Source organism: Coffea arabica, chromosome 11c, assembly GCF_036785885.1.
Source record: "Coffea arabica cultivar ET-39 chromosome 11c, Coffea Arabica ET-39 HiFi, whole genome shotgun sequence".
Classification (NCBI taxonomy): Eukaryota; Viridiplantae; Streptophyta; class Magnoliopsida; order Gentianales; family Rubiaceae; genus Coffea; species Coffea arabica.
In genome coordinates, this window is record NC_092330.1 from 21,450,290 (window position 1) to 21,463,457 (window position 13,168).

The 13,168-nt window shown below is 44.1% G+C and overlaps 5 non-coding genes and 10 pseudogenes across 5 annotated transcripts; all 15 read right to left on the bottom strand.

Annotated features, from left to right (window-relative positions):
- Positions 1-232: 232 nt before the first annotated feature.
- Positions 233-351, bottom strand: LOC140018451 (5S ribosomal RNA). The gene has a single exon (XR_011824524.1). It is a non-coding gene; the product is annotated as a 5S ribosomal RNA (ribosomal RNA).
- Positions 352-1,278: 927 nt separating this feature from the next.
- Positions 1,279-1,396, bottom strand: LOC140019267 (5S ribosomal RNA; annotated as a pseudogene).
- Positions 1,397-1,807: 411 nt separating this feature from the next.
- Positions 1,808-1,926, bottom strand: LOC140018462 (5S ribosomal RNA). Its single transcript, XR_011824525.1, has one exon. It is a non-coding gene; the product is annotated as a 5S ribosomal RNA (ribosomal RNA).
- Positions 1,927-2,853: 927 nt separating this feature from the next.
- LOC140019590 (5S ribosomal RNA) lies at positions 2,854-2,971 on the bottom strand (annotated as a pseudogene).
- Positions 2,972-3,896: 925 nt separating this feature from the next.
- LOC140019591 (5S ribosomal RNA) lies at positions 3,897-4,014 on the bottom strand (annotated as a pseudogene).
- A 411-nt stretch (positions 4,015-4,425) lies between these two features.
- Positions 4,426-4,544, bottom strand: LOC140018474 (5S ribosomal RNA). Its single transcript, XR_011824526.1, has one exon. It is a non-coding gene; the product is annotated as a 5S ribosomal RNA (ribosomal RNA).
- A 927-nt stretch (positions 4,545-5,471) lies between these two features.
- On the bottom strand, positions 5,472-5,589 carry LOC140019593 (5S ribosomal RNA; annotated as a pseudogene).
- A 925-nt stretch (positions 5,590-6,514) lies between these two features.
- Positions 6,515-6,632, bottom strand: LOC140018215 (5S ribosomal RNA; annotated as a pseudogene).
- Positions 6,633-7,043: 411 nt separating this feature from the next.
- LOC140018485 (5S ribosomal RNA) lies at positions 7,044-7,162 on the bottom strand. The gene has a single exon (XR_011824527.1). It is a non-coding gene; the product is annotated as a 5S ribosomal RNA (ribosomal RNA).
- Positions 7,163-8,089: 927 nt separating this feature from the next.
- LOC140019594 (5S ribosomal RNA) lies at positions 8,090-8,207 on the bottom strand (annotated as a pseudogene).
- A 927-nt stretch (positions 8,208-9,134) lies between these two features.
- Positions 9,135-9,252, bottom strand: LOC140020407 (5S ribosomal RNA; annotated as a pseudogene).
- Positions 9,253-10,177: 925 nt separating this feature from the next.
- Positions 10,178-10,295, bottom strand: LOC140019595 (5S ribosomal RNA; annotated as a pseudogene).
- Positions 10,296-11,220: 925 nt separating this feature from the next.
- Positions 11,221-11,338, bottom strand: LOC140020713 (5S ribosomal RNA; annotated as a pseudogene).
- Positions 11,339-11,749: 411 nt separating this feature from the next.
- On the bottom strand, positions 11,750-11,868 carry LOC140017576 (5S ribosomal RNA). Its single transcript, XR_011823884.1, has one exon. It is a non-coding gene; the product is annotated as a 5S ribosomal RNA (ribosomal RNA).
- A 927-nt stretch (positions 11,869-12,795) lies between these two features.
- On the bottom strand, positions 12,796-12,913 carry LOC140020408 (5S ribosomal RNA; annotated as a pseudogene).
- Between the last annotated feature and the right edge of the window lie 255 nt (positions 12,914-13,168).

Below are 13,168 nucleotides of genomic sequence, written 5' to 3' on the forward strand. Positions count from 1 at the left end.
TCAATTATCCTGAAATTGATCCTTCACGCTTGCGCTTATACATTTGCGCCGACAACTTTGACCGACGATCCGGGCTTCGATCCAGCCGTACCGTTCCTGACTTGTCTCGCGCCTTCAGATCCGCCTTCATGCTTCGATAAGAAGCAAAATATAAAGCAATCGTTCCGACGGAGCTAAATTACTACAGCATAAAGAACGAAGGGGAAATTTGGATTTCGAAACAAAAAAGGGAGGGGTGCAACACGAGGACTTCCCAGGGGGTCACCCATCCTAGTACTACTCTCGCCCAAGCACGCTTAACTTCGGAGTTCTGATGGGATCCGGTGCATTAGTGCTGGTATGATCGCACCCACCATGTTCCTTTCGCTTTATTCTTTTAAACTGCCCCGTCCTGTGAAGCAGTGTGGCTTTTCTGGACCCGAATTCATTTTAAGCGTCAATTCAAGAATTTCCCCTCATCCTTTTATTTATTTACTTTTACATTTTTTTCTTGTTGATTTGCACCATTTTTTTTTCCCTCGTCGCGCAACTCTCAATTATCCTGAAATTGATCCTTCACGCTTGCACTTATACATTTGCGCCGACAACTTTGACCGACGATCCGGGCTTCGATCCAGCCGTACCGTTCCTGACTTGTCTCGCGCCTTCAGATCCGCCTTCATGCTTCGATGAGAAGCAAAATATAAAGCAATCGTTCCGACGGAGCTAAATTACTACAGCATAAAGAACGAAGGGGAAATTTGGATTTCGAAACAAAAAAGGGAGGGGTGCAACACGAGGATTTCCCAGGGGGTCACCTAGGGGTGTCAACGGGCCGGGTCCGGGCCGGAATTCATTATTCCGGACCCGGACCCGGATCCGACCCGTTTACCCGACGGGTCTTTTATTCTGTGTTCCGGATCCGGACCCGGCGAGTCTCGGATCCGGGTCGGGTCTACCCGAACAAATTTGCCAAAATTTATAATTTCTAACAAAAAAGAGAAAAAAATATATTTGTAAACTAATTTCTAACTAATGCAAAGAAAAAACCAAATAAGAAAATAAATCAAATTGATTTTACTCAAATACATCATCCTAATCAAATTATACTGATAATATATATTTTTTATAAATTATTAAATCATTTATATCCGGATCTGGGTCTAATACGGGTCGGAATACTATATTCCGTATCCGACCCGTTTTTTTGTTTGAAAAAACGGATCCGGATCCGGATAACGGAATTAAATCCCTACCCATACCCGAAAAAATTTCAGCGATCCGATCCGGATCCGGGTCTAGACCCGACCCGTTGACAGGCCTAGGGTCACCCATTCTAGTACTACTGTCGCCCAAGCACGCTTAACTTCGGAGTTCTGATGGGATCCGGTGCATTAGTGCTGGTATGATCGCACCCGCCATGTTCTTTTCGCTTTATTCTTTTAAACTGCCACGTCCTGTGAAGCAGTTTGGCTTTTCTGGACCCGAATTCATTCTAAGCGTCAATTCATGAATTTCCTCTCATCCTTTTATTTATTTACTTTTATATTTTTTTCTTGTTGCTTTGCACCTTTTTTTTCCCTCGTCGCACAACTCTCAATTATCCTGAAATTGATCCTTCACGCTTGCGCTTATACATTTGCGCCGACAACTTTGACCGACGATCCGGGCTTCGATCCAGCCGTACCGTTCCTGACTTGTCTCGCGCCTTCAGATCCGCCTTCATGCTTCGATGAGAAGCAAAATATCAAGCAATCGTTCCGACGGAGCTAAATTACTACAGCATAAAGAACGAAGGGGAAATTTGGATTTCGAAACAAAAAAGGGAGGGGTGCAACACGAGGACTTCCCAGGGGGTCACCCATCCTAGTACTACTCTCGCCCAAGCACGCTTAACTTCGGAGTTCTGATGGGATCCGGTGCATTAGTGCTGGTATGATCGCACCCGCCATGTTCCTTTCGCTTTATTCTTTTAAACTGCCCCGTCCTGTGAAGCAGTGTGGCTTTTCTGGACCCGAATTCATTTTAAGCGTCAATTCAAGAATTTCCCCTCATCCTTTTATTTATTTACTTTTACATTTTTTTCTTGTTGATTTGCACCATTTTTTTTTCCCTCGTCGCGCAACTCTCAATTATCCTGAAATTGATCCTTCACGCTTGCGCTTATACATTTGCGCCGACAACTTTGACCGACGATCCGGGCTTCGATCCAGCCGTACCGTTCCTGACTTGTCTCGCGCCTTCAGATCCGCCTTCATGCTTCGATGAGAAGCAAAATATAAAGCAATCGTTCCGACGGAGCTAAATTACTACAGCATAAAGAACGAAGGGAAAATTTGGATTTCGAAACAAAAAAGGGAGGGGTGCAACACGAGGATTTCCCAGGGGGTCACCTAGGGGTGTCAACGGGCCGGGTCCGGGCCGGAATTCATTATTCCGGACCCGGACCCGGAGCCGACCCGTTTACCCGACGGGTCTTTTATTCGGTGTTCCGGATCCGGACCCGGCGAGTCTCGGATCCGGGTCGGGTCTACCCGAACAAATTTGCCAAAATTTATAATTTCTAACAAAAAAGAGAAAAAGATATATTTGTAAACTAATTTCTAGCTAATGCAAAGAAAAAACCAAATAAGAAAATAAATCAAATTGATTTTACTCAAATACATCATCCTAATCAAATTATATTGATAATATATATTTTTTATAAATTATTAAATCATTTATATCCGAATCCGGGTCTAATACGGGTCGGAATACTATATTCCGTATCCGACCCGTTTTTTTGTTTGAAAAAACGGATCCGGATCCGGATAACGGAATTAAATCCCTACCCATACCCGCAAAAATTTCAGGGATCCGATCCGGATCCGGGTGTAGACCCGACCCGTTGACCGGCCTAGGGTCACCCATCCTAGTACTACTGTCGCCCAAGCACGCTTAACTTCGAAGTTCTGATGGGATCCGGTGCATTAGTGCTGGTATGATCGCACCCGCCATGTTCCTTTCGCTTTATTCTTTTAAACCGCCACGTCCTGTGAAGCAGTTTGGCTTTTCTGGACCCGAATTCATTCTAAGCGTCAATTCATGAATTTCCTCTCATCCTTTTATTTATTTACTTTTATATTTTTTTCTTGTTGCTTTGCACCTTTTTTTTCCCTCGTCGCACAACTCTCAATTATCCTGAAATTGATCCTTCACGCTTGCGCTTATGCATTTGCGCCGACAACATTGACCGACGATCCGGGCTTCGATTCAGCCGTACCGTTCCTGACTTGTCTCGCGCCTTCAGATCCGCCTTCATGCTTCGATGAGAAGCAAAATATAAAGCAATCGTTCCGACGGAGCTAAATTACTACAGCATAAAGAACGAAGGGAAAATTTGGATTTCGAAACAAAAAAGGGAGGGGTGCAACACGAGGATTTCCCAGGGGGTCACCTAGGGGTGTCAACGGGCCGGATCCGGGCCGGAATTCTTTATTCCGGACCCGGACCCGGATCCGACCCGTTTACCCGACGGGTCTTTTATTCGGTGTTCCGGATCCGGACCCGGCGAGTCTCGGATCCGGGTCGGGTCTACCCGAACAAATTTGCCAAAATTTATAATTTCTAACAAAAAAGAGAAAAAGATATATTTGTAAACTAATTTCTAGCTAAAGCAAAGAAAAAACCAAATAAGAAAATAAATCAAATTGATTTTACTCAAATACATCATCCTAATCAAATTATATTGATAATATATATTTTTTATAAATTATTAAATCATTTATATCCGGATCCGGGTCTAGTACGGGTCGGAATACTATATTCCGTATCCGACCCGTTTTTTTGTTTGAAAAAACGGATCCGGATCCGGATAACGGAATTAAATCCCTACCCATACCAGCAAAAATTTCAGGGATCCGATCCGGATCCGGGTGTAGACCCGACCCGTTGACCGGCCTAGGGTCACCCATCCTAGTACTACTGTCGCCCAAGCACGCTTAACTTCGAAGTTCTGATGGGATCCGGTGCATTAGTGCTGGTATGATCGCACCCGCCATGTTCCTTTCGCTTTATTCTTTTAAACTGCCACGTCCTGTGAAGCAGTTTGGCTTTTCTGGACCCGAATTCATTCTAAGCGTCAATTCATGAATTTCCTCTCATCCTTTTATTTATTTACTTTTATATTTTTTTCTTGTTGCTTTGCACCTTTTTTTTCCCTCGTCGCACAACTCTCAATTATCCTGAAATTGATCCTTCACGCTTGCGCTTATACATTTGCGCCGACAACTTTGACCGACGATCCGGGCTTCGATCCAGCCGTACCGTTCCTGACTTGTCTCGCGCCTTCAGATCCGCCTTCATGCTTCGATGAGAAGCAAAATATCAAGCAATCGTTCCGACGGAGCTAAATTACTACAGCATAAAGAACGAAGGGGAAATTTGGATTTCGAAACAAAAAAGGGAGGGGTGCAACACGAGGACTTCCCAGGGGGTCACCCATCCTAGTACTACTCTCGCCCAAGCACGCTTAACTTCGGAGTTCTGATGGGATCCGGTGCATTAGTGCTGGTATGATCGCACCCGCCATGTTCCTTTCGCTTTATTCTTTTAAACTGCCCCGTCCTGTGAAGCAGTGTGGCTTTTCTGGACCCGAATTCATTTTAAGCGTCAATTCAAGAATTTCCCCTCATCCTTTTATTTATTAACTTTTACATTTTTTTCTTGTTGATTTGCACCATTTTTTTTTCCCTCGTCGCGCAACTCTCAATTATCCTGAAATTGATCCTTCACGCTTGCGCTTATACATTTGCGCCGACAACTTTGACCGACGAACCGGGCTTCGATCCAGCCGTACCGTTCCTGACTTGTCTCGCGCCTTCAGATCCGCCTTCATGCTTCGATGAGAAGCAAAATATAAAGCAATCGTTCCGACGGAGCTAAATTACTACAGCATAAAGAACGAAGGGAAAATTTGGATTTCGAAACAAAAAAGGGAGGGGTGCAACACGAGGATTTCCCAGGGGGTCACCTAGGGGTGTCAACGGGCCGGGTCCGGGCCGGAATTCATTATTCCGGACCCGGACCCGGAGCCGACCCGTTTACCCGACGGGTCTTTTATTCGGTGTTCCGGATCCGGACCCGGCGAGTCTCGGATCCGGGTCGGGTCTACCCGAACAAATTTGCCAAAATTTATAATTTCTAACAAAAAAGAGAAAAAGATATATTTGTAAACTAATTTCTAGCTAATGCAAAGAAAAAACCAAATAAGAAAATAAATCAAATTGATTTTACTCAAATACATCATCCTAATCAAATTATATTGATAATATATATTTTTTATAAATTATTAAATCATTTATATCCGAATCCGGGTCTAATACGGGTCGGAATACTATATTCCGTATCCGACCCGTTTTTTTGTTTGAAAAAACGGATCCGGATCCGGATAACGGAATTAAATCCCTACCCATACCCGCAAAAATTTCAGGGATCCGATCCGGATCCGGGTGTAGACCCGACCCGTTGACCGGCCTAGGGTCACCCATCCTAGTACTACTGTCGCCCAAGCACGCTTAACTTCGAAGTTCTGATGGGATCCGGTGCATTAGTGCTGGTATGATCGCACCCGCCATGTTCCTTTCGCTTTATTCTTTTAAACTGCCACGTCCTGTGAAGCAGTTTGGCTTTTCTGGACCCGAATTCATTCTAAGCGTCAATTCATGAATTTCCTCTCATCCTTTTATTTATTTACTTTTATATTTTTTTCTTGTTGCTTTGCACCTTTTTTTTCCCTCGTCGCACAACTCTCAATTATCCTGAAATTGATCCTTCACGCTTGCGCTTATGCATTTGCGCCGACAACTTTGACCGACGATCCGGGCTTCGATCCAGCCGTACCGTTCCTGACTTGTCTCGCGCCTTCAGATCCGCCTTCATGCTTCGATGAGAAGCAAAATATAAAGCAATCGTTCCGACGGAGCTAAATTACTACAGCATAAAGAACGAAGGGGAAATTTGGATTTCGAAACAAAAAAGGGAGGGGTGCAACACGAGGATTTCCCAGGGGGTCACCTAGGGGTGTCAACGGGCCGGGTCCGGGCCGGAATTCATTATTCCGGACCCTGACCCGGATCCGACCCGTTTACCCGACGGGTCTTTTATTCTGTGTTCCGGATCCGGACCCGGCGAGTCTCGGATCCGGGTCGGGTCTACCCGAACAAATTTGCCAAAATTTATAATTTCTAACAAAAAAGAGAAAAAAATATATTTGTAAACTAATTTCTAACTAATGCAAAGAAAAAACCAAATAAGAAAATAAATCAAATTGATTTTACTCAAATACATCATCCTAATCAAATTATATTGATAATATATATTTTTTATAAATTATTAAATCATTTATATCCGGATCCGCGTCTAATACGGGTCGGAATACTATATTCCGTATCCGACCCATTTTTTTGTTTGAAAAAACGGATCCGGATCCGGATAACGGAATTAAATCCCTACCCATACCCGCAAAAATTTCAGCGATCCGATCCGGATCCGGGTCTAGACCCGACCCGTTGACCGGCCTAGGGTCACCCATCCTAGTACTACTGTCGCCCAAGCACGCTTAACTTCGGAGTTCTGATGGGATCCGGTGCATTAGTGCTGGTATGATCGCACCCGCCATGTTCCTTTCGCTTTATTCTTTTAAACTGCCACGTCCTGTGAAGCAGTTTGGCTTTTCTGGACCCGAATTCATTCTAAGCGTCAATTCATGAATTTCCTCTCATCCTTTTATTTATTTACTTTTATATTTTTTTCTTGTTGCTTTGCACCTTTTTTTTCCCTCGTCGCACAACTCTCAATTATCCTGAAATTGATCCTTCACGCTTGCGCTTATACATTTGCGCCGACAACTTTGACCGACGATCCGGGCTTCGATCCAGCAGTACCGTTCCTGACTTGTCTCGCGCCTTCAGATCCGCCTTCATGCTTCGATAAGAAGCAAAATATAAAGCAATCGTTCCGACGGAGCTAAATTACTACAGCATAAAGAACGAAGGGGAAATTTGGATTTCGAAACAAAAAAGGGAGGGGTGCAACACGAGGACTTCCCAGGGGGTCACCCATCCTAGTACTACTCTCGCCCAAGCACGCTTAACTTCGGAGTTCTGATGGGATCCGGTGCATTAGTGCTGGTATGATCGCACCCACCATGTTCCTTTCGCTTTATTCTTTTAAACTGCCCCGTCCTGTGAAGCAGTGTGGCTTTTCTGGACCCGAATTCATTTTAAGCGTCAATTCAAGAATTTCCCCTCATCCTTTTATTTATTTACTTTTACATTTTTTTCTTGTTGATTTGCACCATTTTTTTTTCCCTCGTCGCGCAACTCTCAATTATCCTGAAATTGATCCTTCACGCTTGCACTTATACATTTGCGCCGACAACTTTGACCGACGATCCGGGCTTCGATCCAGCCGTACCGTTCCTGACTTGTCTCGCGCCTTCAGATCCGCCTTCATGCTTCGATGAGAAGCAAAATATAAAGCAATCGTTCCGACGGAGCTAAATTACTACAGCATAAAGAACGAAGGGGAAATTTGGATTTCGAAACAAAAAAGGGAGGGGTGCAACACGAGGATTTCCCAGGGGGTCACCTAGGGGTGTCAACGGGCCGGGTCCGGGCCGGAATTCATTATTCCGGACCAGGACCCGGATCCGACCCGTTTACCCGACGGGTCTTTTATTCTGTGTTCCGGATCCGGACCCGGCGAGTCTCGGATCCGGGTCGGGTCTACCCGAACAAATTTGCCAAAATTTATAATTTCTAACAAAAAAGAGAAAAAAATATATTTGTAAACTAATTTCTAACTAATGCAAAGAAAAAACCAAATAAGAAAATAAATCAAATTGATTTTACTCAAATACATCATCCTAATCAAATTATATTGATAATATATATTTTTTATAAATTATTAAATCATTTATATCCGGATCCGGGTCTAATACGGGTCGGAATACTATATTCCGTATCCGACCCGTTTTTTTGTTTGAAAAAACGGATCCGGATCCGGATAACGGAATTAAATCCCTACCCATACCCGCAAAAATTTCAGGGATCCGATCCGGATCCGGGTGTAGACCCGACCCGTTGACCGGCCTAGGGTCACCCATCCTAGTACTACTGTCGCCCAAGCACGCTTAACTTCGAAGTTCTGATGGGATCCGGTGCATTAGTGCTGGTATGATCGCACCCGCCATGTTCCTTTCGCTTTATTCTTTTAAACTGCCCCGTCATGTGAAGCAGTGTGGCTTTTCTGGACCCGAATTCATTTTAAGCGTCAATTCAAGAATTTCCCCTCATCCTTTTATTTATTTACTTTTACATTTTTTTCCTGTTGATTTGCACCATTTTTTTTTCCCTCGTCGCGCAACTCTCAATTATCCTGAAATTGATCCTTCACGCTTGCGCTTATACATTTGCGCCGACAACTTTGACCGACGAACCGGGCTTCGATCCAGCCGTACCGTTCCTGACTTGTCTCGCGCCTTCAGATCCGCCTTCATGCTTCGATGAGAAGCAAAATATAAAGCAATCGTTCCGACGGAGCTAAATTACTACAGCATAAAGAACGAAGGGAAAATTTGGATTTCGAAACAAAAAAGGGAGGGGTGCAACACGAGGATTTCCCAGGGGGTCACCTAGGGGTGTCAACGGGCCGGGTCCGGGCCGGAATTCATTATTCCGGACCCGGACCCGGAGCCGACCCGTTTACCCGACGGGTCTTTTATTCGGTGTTCCGGATCCGGACCCGGCGAGTCTCGGATCCGGGTCGGGTCTACCCGAACAAATTTGCCAAAATTTATAATTTCTAACAAAAAAGAGAAAAAGATATATTTGTAAACAAATTTCTAGCTAATGCAAAGAAAAAACCAAATAAGAAAATAAATCAAATTGATTTTACTCAAATACATCATCCTAATCAAATTATATTGATAATATATATTTTTTATAAATTATTAAATCATTTATATCCGGATCCGGGTCTAATACGGGTCGGAATACTATATTCCGTATCCGACCCGTTTTTTTGTTTGAAAAAACGGATCCGGATCCGGATAACGGAATTAAATCCCTACCCATACCCGCAAAAATTTCAGGGATCCGATCCGGATCCGGGTGTAGACCCGACCCGTTGACCGGCCTAGGGTCACCCATCCTAGTACTACTGTCGCCCAAGCACGCTTAACTTCGAAGTTCTGATGGGATCCGGTGCATTAGTGCTGGTATGATCACACCCGCCATGTTCCTTTCGCTTTATTCTTTTAAACTGCCACGTCCTGTGAAGCAGTTTGGCTTTTCTGGACCCGAATTCATTCTAAGCGTCAATTCATGAATTTCCTCTCATCCTTTTATTTATTTATTTTTATATTTTTTTCTTGTTGCTTTGCACCTTTTTTTTCCCTCGTCGCACAACTCTCAATTATCCTGAAATTGATCCTTCACGCTTGCGCTTATGCATTTGCGCCGACAACATTGACCGACGATCCGGGCTTCGATTCAGCCGTACCGTTCCTGACTTGTCTCGCGCCTTCAGATCCGCCTTCATGCTTCGATGAGAAGCAAAATATAAAGCAATCGTTCCGACGGAGCTAAATTACTACAGCATAAAGAACGAAGGGAAAATTTGGATTTCGAAACAAAAAAGGGAGGGGTGCAACACGAGGATTTCCCAGGGGGTCACCTAGGGGTGTCAACGGGCCGGGTCCGGGCCGGAATTCATTATTCCGGACCCGGACCCGGAGCCGACCCGTTTACCCGACGGGTCTTTTATTCGGTGTTCCGTATCCGGACCCGGCGAGTCTCGGATCCGGGTCGGGTCTACCCGAACAAATTTGCCAAAATTTATAATTTCTAACAAAAAAGAGAAAAAGATATATTTGTAAACTAATTTCTAGCTAATGCAAAGAAAAAACCAAATAAGAAAATAAATCAAATTGATTTTACTCAAATACATCATCCTAATCAAATTATATTGATAATATATATTTTTTATAAATTATTAAATCATTTATATCCGAATCCGGGTCTAATACGGGTCGGAATACTATATTCCGTATCCGACCCGTTTTTTTGTTTGAAAAAACGGATCCGGATCCGGATAACGGAATTAAATCCCTACCCATACCCGCAAAAATTTCAGGGATCCGATCCGGATCCGGGTGTAGACCCGACCCGTTGACCGGCCTAGGGTCACCCATCCTAGTACTACTGTCGCCCAAGCACGCTTAACTTCGAAGTTCTGATGGGATCCGGTGCATTAGTGCTGGTATGATCGCACCCGCCATGTTCCTTTCGCTTTATTCTTTTAAACCGCCACGTCCTGTGAAGCAGTTTGGCTTTTCTGGACCCGAATTCATTCTAAGCGTCAATTCATGAATTTCCTCTCATCCTTTTATTTATTTACTTTTATATTTTTTTCTTGTTGCTTTGCACCTTTTTTTTCCCTCGTCGCACAACTCTCAATTATCCTGAAATTGATCCTTCACGCTTGCGCTTATGCATTTGCGCCGACAACATTGACCGACGATCCGGGCTTCGATTCAGCCGTACCGTTCCTGACTTGTCTCGCGCCTTCAGATCCGCCTTCATGCTTCGATGAGAAGCAAAATATAAAGCAATCGTTCCGACGGAGCTAAATTACTACAGCATAAAGAACGAAGGGAAAATTTGGATTTCGAAACAAAAAAGGGAGGGGTGCAACACGAGGATTTCCCAGGGGGTCACCTAGGGGTGTCAACGGGCCGGATCCGGGCCGGAATTCTTTATTCCGGACCCGGACCCGGATCCGACCCGTTTACCCGACGGGTCTTTTATTCGGTGTTCCGGATCCGGACCCGGCGAGTCTCGGATCCGGGTCGGGTCTACCCGAACAAATTTGCCAAAATTTATAATTTCTAACAAAAAAGAGAAAAAGATATATTTGTAAACTAATTTCTAGCTAAAGCAAAGAAAAAACCAAATAAGAAAATAAATCAAATTGATTTTACTCAAATACATCATCCTAATCAAATTATATTGATAATATATATTTTTTATAAATTATTAAATCATTTATATCCGGATCCGGGTCTAGTACGGGTCGGAATACTATATTCCGTATCCGACCCGTTTTTTTGTTTGAAAAAACGGATCCGGATCCGGATAACGGAATTAAATCCCTACCCATACCAGCAAAAATTTCAGGGATCCGATCCGGATCCGGGTGTAGACCCGACCCGTTGACCGGCCTAGGGTCACCCATCCTAGTACTACTGTCGTCCAAGCACGCTTAACTTCGAAGTTCTGATGGGATCCGGTGCATAAGTGCTGGTATGATCGCACCCGCCATGTTCCTTTCGCTTTATTCTTTTAAACTGCCACGTCCTGTGAAGCAGTTTGGCTTTTCTGGACCCGAATTCATTCTAAGCGTCAATTCATGAATTTCCTCTCATCCTTTTATTTATTTACTTTTATATTTTTTTCTTGTTGCTTTGCACCTTTTTTTTCCCTCGTCGCACAACTCTCAATTATCCTGAAATTGATCCTTCACGCTTGCGCTTATACATTTGCGCCGACAACTTTGACCGACGATCCGGGCTTCGATCCAGCCGTACCGTTCCTGACTTGTCTCGCGCCTTCAGATCCGCCTTCATGCTTCGATGAGAAGCAAAATATCAAGCAATCGTTCCGACGGAGCTAAATTACTACAGCATAAAGAACGAAGGGGAAATTTGGATTTCGAAACAAAAAAGGGAGGGGTGCAACACGAGGACTTCCCAGGGGGTCACCCATCCTAGTACTACTCTCGCCCAAGCACGCTTAACTTCGGAGTTCTGATGGGATCCGGTGCATTAGTGCGGGTATGATCGCACCCGCCATGTTCCTTTCGCTTTATTCTTTTAAACTGCCCCGTCCTGTGAAGCAGTGTGGCTTTTCTGGACCCGAATTCATTTTAAGCGTCAATTCAAGAATTTCCCCTCATCCTTTTATTTATTTACTTTTACATTTTTTTCTTGTTGATTTGCACCATTTTTTTTTCCCTCGTCGCGCAACTCTCAATTATCCTGAAATTGATCCTTCACGCTTGCGCTTATACATTTGCGCCGACAACTTTGACCGACGAACCGGGCTTCGATCCAGCCGTACCGTTCCTGACTTGTCTCGCGCCTTCAGATCCGCCTTCATGCTTCGATGAGAAGCAAAATATAAAGCAATCGTTCCGACGGAGCTAAATTACTACAGCATAAAGAACGAAGGGAAAATTTGGATTTCGAAACAAAAAAGGGAGGGGTGCAACACGAGGATTTCCCAGGGGGTCACCTAGGGGTGTCAACGGGCCGGGTCCGGGCCGGAATTCATTATTCCGGACCCGGACCCGGAGCCGACCCGTTTACCCGACGGGTCTTTTATTCGGTGTTCCGGATCCGGACCCGGCGAGTCTCGGATCCGGGTCGGGTCTACCCGAACAAATTTGCCAAAATTTATAATTTCTAACAAAAAAGAGAAAAAGATATATTTGTAAACAAATTTCTAGCTAATGCAAAGAAAAAACCAAATAAGAAAATAAATCAAATTGATTTTACTCAAATACATCATCCTAATCAAATTATATTGATAATATATATTTTTTATAAATTATTAAATCATTTATATCCGGATCCGGGTCTAATACGGGTCGGAATACTATATTCCGTATCCGACCCGTTTTTTTGTTTGAAAAAACGGATCCGGATCCGGATAACGGAATTAAATCCCTACCCATACCCGCAAAAATTTCAGGGATCCGATCCGGATCCGGGTGTAGACCCGACCCGTTGACCGGCCTAGGGTCACCCATCCTAGTACTACTGTCGCCCAAGCACGCTTAACTTCGAAGTTCTGATGGGATCCGGTGCATTAGTGCTGGTATGATCACACCCGCCATGTTCCTTTCGCTTTATTCTTTTAAACTGCCACGTCCTGTGAAGCAGTTTGGCTTTTCTGGACCCGAATTCATTCTAAGCGTCAATTCATGAATTTCCTCTCATCCTTTTATTTATTTATTTTTATATTTTTTTCTTGTTGCTTTGCACCTTTTTTTTCCCTCGTCGCACAACTCTCAATTATCCTGAAATTGATCCTTCACGCTTGCGCTTATGCATTTGCGCCGACAACATTGACCGACGATCCGGGCT